The sequence below is a fragment of the Panthera tigris genome, chromosome E2 (assembly GCF_018350195.1).
Source record: "Panthera tigris isolate Pti1 chromosome E2, P.tigris_Pti1_mat1.1, whole genome shotgun sequence".
Lineage (NCBI taxonomy): Eukaryota > Metazoa > Chordata > Mammalia > Carnivora > Felidae > Panthera > Panthera tigris.
Genome location: NC_056674.1, coordinates 10,967,357 through 10,974,287, shown reverse-complemented (window position 1 = coordinate 10,974,287; position 6,931 = coordinate 10,967,357).

Genomic DNA, 6,931 nt, shown 5'->3' with positions numbered 1-6,931 from the left:
CCACAGGGGTTGCAAACTCAAATGTGTCCAGGGGCCAGGCAGGTGACACCAAAGCAGAGTGTAGGGTGGGGGAGGGGCTGATGCTGCCCGCCCTGGACGAGGTGTAGTGACTGGCCCACTCCGGCCAATTCTGGCCACGTGGCTATCACCGGATAATGGCGCATCTGATGCCTCAGGAGGGTCCTGCAACCCACATTTTCAGAAGTCACCCAAGGCTTAAATGCTGGCACCAAATTCACACAAACCGCTGTTCGGGCCCAACGAGATTGCGTGTGCGCCAGACAGGCCTGCTGGCGGATGGTTTGCGACCTCTGAATTGGTTTTAGTCCCGCATGCCAGGTTCTGTGCTAAGGAAGAATCTCCAGGTTTTCCGGGAGAATCTATGCTCCATGAAGGCAGAGCTATCTGGGTCTGTTTTGTTAACCGCTTTATCTCCAGCACCCAGAATGGTGCCTTATAGATTGTACGTGCTCAGTATTTTTTTTTTTTTGTTTTGTTAAGCGGATGGTGTATTGAATCCTGGTATCCACCGTAGAAATAACATTAAAAACGTCTCCGTTTCATACATAGGGAGATGGAGGTTCTGAGGGGCAAGGGCCCAGGGTTACATAGCAGCACTGGGATCTGAATCCGGATCTTACCTGACTCCAAAACCGTAACCCCAGGCTATCCTGACTCTGCTCAGGGCTGTGCGTTTGCAATGCTGTGCGTGTGGACTTGGGTCCAGGAGCGTCTTTGCGCGGCCGTCGTGCTGAGTATATGTGGTGCAGGTAGTGGCGTGGACCCTCCTGATTGGACACTGAGCCCCCCCCCCCCCCCCCCACCTAAACCTGGATGCTGGCTCTCCTCTGACACATTTGCTCTGGGTGCTGGCCCAGTCCAGAGAGAATAATCCACCCCTCCCCTCTTTCCCCCTCCTGAGCCCATCCTCAGGGATCCCCCCACCCCCTCCCCTGGATACCCAGAGCCCTCGAGGGAAAGGGGGAAAGAATTTAGGATGAGGGTGGAGGTGTGGGGAGGAGGGAGAGGGAAGGGGATGGGTTAAGAAGGAGTGTGTGATGTCAAGCAAAAAAGACAACATTAGACACAGATGCTGAGATGGCGTTTATCGCGGCAAAAAAAGGTGAAGTCGCCGAGGGAGGGGGGGAGGGGTGTGGTGGGGGCCGGGGTGGGGGCCATGGAAGCTAATACATGGTGCACTAGGTCACACGACGGACACTGGGGGTGGTGGGTGGGGGGGTGGGCGTGGCCCAGGCATGGCAATGTGGGGAGGGGGAGGGGAGAGGGCAGTGGGCCCCAGCCAGGAGCTTCTGGAGGTGGTGGTGGGGGGAGGGGGGGAGGTGGGGAGGTGGGCGGCTTCTCTGGTCGCAGAGGATGGAAGGAATCAGTTAGAGGGGGTTGAATGGAGGCACTGGAGGCATGGCCACATGGCGGATGGTCTGGGCCCAAGAAACGGAATGTGGGAATGTGGGACAGCAGGCAGCGGGCCAGCTCTGGGCTTGGGCCTTTAATGTAAGGATTGGGGATACCCAAGGGACCTCACAGGTCCTCCAATCCCCCCATTGTCCAAGAGGGAGAACAAGCGTGGGAGAAGCTAGCTTAAGGTCCCCAGTAAGGATTTAGCGGTCTGTTCTCCATAGACAGTCATCCCCTCGCCTCCACTCTCCTACCCTGTCTGTCCCAAACAGAGAAAGGGGCAAAGAGAGATGCTAACTCCACCATTATCTCACTGAGGCTCCCCAGGGAACCTGGAGGACCAACCCATTTCATTGATGGGGACAACCGAGATATCCCCGTCAGACTACACCTTTGCCACGCCTCTCCCACCTCCCCGTGGAGGGGATCGGTGCACCGCATTCCTCTGGGAGTAATACTGATATCTTGAAATCCTCGGCACTGGGGGCAGGTGAGAGGACCCACCTTGGGATTCTCCCAAATGTAACCGGAATGTGGGCCATGCCTCCAGGGGCCTGAGATGTCAACACAAAGGAAAAAAATGACTCCCCACGTCCCCTGGCTCAAACCCAGTACAAAAGTGACTATTTACAATGAAGGGGTGGGGAGTGTGGGGGAGGGCACAGATAAGACTGGGGCCGGAGTCAGCGCTCCGCGTGCAGGAGGCCACGCCCCTGGCCCCGCCTTTGAAAGGGACAAAGCCAAACAGCAGAGATATTTATAAAGGGTCACTCTCCCCAGGGCGGGGAGGACCCTAAGGTGAGGGATGGGGTAGGCCATGGGGTGGGGTGCGGGTGGGGAGGCATGGGCGGTGGGAGGAGATGGAGGAAAGGTAGCTGCTGCCCCTCGCCTCCCCCCTCCCCCTCGCCGGACACACAGTTTTCCGTGGGATGAACACAGAAAGGGTTAATCAAAAAGAGTTCGATGAGCGAGTCTGACGGTCGAGTGGGGCGGGCTGGAGCAATGAGGCCGCAGGTCCCGGTGGCCGGTGGTGATGGAGTCACTTAGAATATGAGAGGTTGGTGGTTTTGGGGGGGGTGGGGTAGGGAGGAGGAAAGGTGTGCGGGAGGGGGATTAGGCGGTCCCCCCCACTTATCTCTGAGAGACAAGAATGTCCTGGACTGGCTGAGAAGGGGTTAAAAAACAGCAACCCCACCCCCCCCACCCCCTCCCCCCACAGAGACGTTCCCCATCTCCCTCCCTGCCACCCAGCAATCCCCAACGCGACTGGCAGGGGCCACTGAGACGGACCTGACACACACCAGCCGCGGCGCCACCGAGAGAAGCCCCTCCACCACGGCGTCCAGACAGCTGACTGCAGTGTAGAGGGATCAGATAGCAGGGCTGGGTGTCGCGACTCCACGAGAGCCGTAAACTTGTGTCCCCGGCCCTCGGTGCCCCAACTTGGGCATCGCGATCCCGTCCTCCCCATCGTGACATCCGGTTCAGGCTTTCGCGATAGCCGGCCTCGGAGTTTCAAAGTCGGCGCGGGGCAGGGGCGTGGCCAACAGCGAAGGCCTGCCTGGCTGTCGCGAGAGGTGGGCACCCAATCAGCAGCCTGGACGCCCCCAATAGCCAGCCTCGTCGCCGCTCTTAGTTAATACTTTTTCCACCGCTCCGCGTATCGCGACCTCGAGTCCTGGTCTTGCCACAGCGACAATCAATGCAGGGGAATCCCCTCGCTTTCCAAACGGTAGGCCACCAATCAGAAACGAAGTAAGGAGGGTGGGGGATGGAGAAGTAGGCAAGAGAAACGGAAAGAGGGGAGAGTGCGGGACTTGGGGGTTAAGAAGGGGAGAAGAAATACCACTCCGAAAAGTGGTGCCATGTTCTTCCAAGCCTAGGTCCCCAACGGTCTCTAAGTCTGACTCTTACCAAACTCCGCTTGGGATACCCATAATTCCCACCTGCAAGTCCGGGGCAGGCTAGGGCAGATAAAGGTGGCACACGATCTTCACCTTCTGATCCCCTAATAATTATTGCAGTGAAGCCTCCTTGCCCACGCAGAGATGGTTGGGACAGGGCAGAAGAAGGTGGCTGGGGCAGGTTGGCTCAGAGGCCCCTGAGACGGGGGATGAAGGAGGTGAATTTGGCACATTGAACCCCTTCTCGTTAAGTGCTTTGAGGTCCTTCTCTGGAATCCAGCTGGCACCCGTCCCTCGAGGCCAACAGAAGAGGGGTTGAGCTTGTCCCCTCCTCCCCAATTTCTACAGAATTGCCTGAAGGAGGCAAAGTGGGGTTCTCCCCGGCTGGTGGAATTTGGGGGATCCAAAAGGTTAGGGGTTAGCTGAGAGGGAGTTTTTTTTTTTCTTTCTTTCTTTTTTTTTCTTTTTTTTTTTTCTTACAAAGATTCTAAGAAAAACTCAGGGCGGGAGGGGTGAGGAAGGGGGACCCAATTTAGCTAAGTGTCCACAGACTTTTTCAATGCCTCTTAGGGGCCTCCTCAAAGTGAGATGGCTCCATTTCTCTCCTCTCTATCTGAGGTTCCCTCCCCCCAGAGCGGCTCAGTTCTAAGGAAGTTTGGCACTTTTTTTTTTTTTTTTTTAATTGCTGGGGGAATGGGGGAGGAGAGAGATTTGAGAGGGTTGAGAAGAGGGCAAAAGACAGATTTAGACAAAGATAGAGACAGGACAGGTAATGATGGGAGCCACAAGGAGAAAAAGGTAGAAAGCCATAGGGAGCCCAAGAAAGAGAGAGGGAAGTTCTGGGGGAAGATGTTGGGAGCTGGAGGGCGAATGGGGAGTTACAGGGAGACAGTTTAATGCAGCAAACACTTATTAAGCACCTACTGGGTGCTGAAGAGCAGGGTGCAAGGAGGCCACTCAGAGTCTCTGAGATCTGATTGGCTGACAGGGAAGAGGAGAAAAAAAAGAGGCGGTGGGTTTGTCAATGATCCCCATCCCTGACCCCACATCTGTGTCCCCTCTGGACACACTGCAGCACGAAAGATTGAGGTCAGAATGCAAAGAGACTTTCAAGGGTTGGGGAAGATGGTGGAGGGGGTTTCCTAGGGTAAAAATGGAGAAAGGTGTGTGGCTCTCCACTCACCAATCTGGCGAGTGAACTAGCTCACTGAGCTAGCAAACTACCTTTCAGATACCCCTGGCTGGTGGGGTAGGGGGGTCCCCGAGAAATGTGAATAGGGAGAGGGTTGTCACACACATACCCCAGGGGAACGTTTTTCGGGAGGCCCAGCCTCCAGAGACGTGTCTGTGTGACAGGACTACTGGGTCCTGCTGATTGGGACCCGGACCCCCTTGAAAGGGGCTATAGAAAGCATCTGACAAACCAGGGCAGCTGAGGATGCAAATGATATGCAAATTAGCGCTTTCAAATCCCACCTCCCCACTCCCAGACCGTGTTTTACCTCTCCCTGGCTCCTTCCCCTCCTCATGGGGGCCTGGGGGGCTGTAGGGGGATATTCCTGCTAGACACTGCAATACCCACTATGGGTGGAGATAGTGCGAAATACTGTAGGGTCTTTTGAGAGGTGGAGGGGAGCAATGGCCCACAGGGCCACCTCCACCTCCAACCCCAAGAGCCCCCCCCCCCCGCCCCCGCCCCCTGCAGAAGATATGTACAAAGTTACATCAAGAATTGTTTTGGCACTGGAATCTCCATCTGGGTTCAGTCTGGAGACTAGGGGTGGGGGCAGCAGCGATGGGAGGTGGGGGATGGGGAAATGGGGCCTGCCCCCCACCCTGGAGATGAAGAGGGCATGGAAAAAAGTCACCCTAGTGCCCAAGCTACAGCCTCCCATTAGGTGGAAGGGGCGGGGTGGGAAATTCAGTGCAAGGTACCTTGAAGGCTATTGCTTTCTAGGGATTTTCACATTTTGATTTGGGGGTGGCTCTCTAGCGAGGGGCAGGGGTCTCCCAGGCTTTAGGGGTGGGAATTGTCTCTGGCTTTTCTTCTCTCGTGTGGGAGAGAGACGAGGAGGCCTGATTCCCCCAAAGCCATGGGACAGAGAAGGGTCTGGAAGACCTAGGAGGGGAACGAATGGGGGAGAGGATGGGCATGGGTGCCCCTCCCCCAGAGATGCTGATGATGGAACCAGGGCACTGGGGGCCCTGCTTTGGGTTGGAGGGAGCGGAGGTGGTCTCCAAGGGAAAGGGGGAGATGGGCGAGGGTAGAGGTGGGTCTCAGCTATTCTAAGTCCATAGCGTTGTCAGGCCCTGAAATCTCAGCCCGCCAACAAGGCCTTAGAGCAGACCACAGCCGCAGTGCTCAGGGAAGCCACTCCCAAACCATCTCTCAGGGCTGCCTGGCTTGGCAGACTCCATCCAGAAAGAACATTCTAGCGCCTCAGGGCCCGTGGTGAGAGAGCACCAAGACACTCGGATCCCTCCGATACTACTAAAGCACTCCAGCTGGCTGGAAACCACAAGCCAATCTAAACTCTCAGACCACACGGAGCATTCCAGCTCAAGGGACCCTGCCGTGGCTCACTGAACTCTACACTGGGGTCATGATGGCCCAACAGAGCCACCACACGTTTGGCTCACCAGACTCAATGGAACAAAGCCACGCGGACACGAGCATGCACACAAAAGGCGGGGTGGGAATGGGGGTCTTTAACAGCAGTTTTCTCCAGCTCCGTCTCCCACCCCTCGCTGCCAGGTGAGCTCAGCTCACAGACTTGGTGTGTTCCGATAGAGGTGACCCTGGCAATACTGGGTCTTTTTCCTTAGAGTCCTCCAGATAAGATCCAAGTCCCACCCCTCATTCTCCTCCTAGGAAGACCCCCGGGCCACGACCCACCAAAGAGGGCTGCGAGTGGAGAAGGAGTGTCAGTGACTGGCCATGGCCCAGTACAGGAAGTGCATGCTCCATCCCAGTGACGTCACGGGAAATACCCTGGAGATCCCACAGGAAGTACTTGGCCCCATGATATCCCTGAAGTAGCCTCCAAGGAAGGCTCACTGAGACATCATAGGAAGTACCTGTCTCTTCTGTCATCACAGGAAGTGACCTCTGGGGAACTGCTTCCCGTGACATCATAAGGAGTGCCAGAAGCACCCCAGAAAGTACTTGACTCAGTGACATCCCAACAGAGACCTTCATTCCCATTACTCTAAGTCAAACCACCGAAGATGCCACCGGAAGTTGTTCCAGCCCGTCGCAAGAGTCATGCCCACAGGACTGGACCAATCCCAGAGCCGGCCTCATTCCCAGCAGGCACTGCACACCGCTCTCCCACCCCCTTCCCCCACCATAACAACCTGACAACAGAACAGTGAACAGTCCCACCTAGAAGGGGCAATTCCAAGAGGGGTAGAGCCGCTGAGAAGATCTGGGAACTCTGGGGTCCCTGCTCCAAATACCCCATTTCAGCTCAGATTCCTCGGCTACCTCTACTCCCATCCCTTCCTTCAGATCTGGAACCGAAAGCAGGAGAGGTGGGGTGTTGTTTTGGGGAGGCCCCTCATTCTAGGTGGCCCAGAGGCTCCCTCCCCTCCTCCCATATGGAAACAAA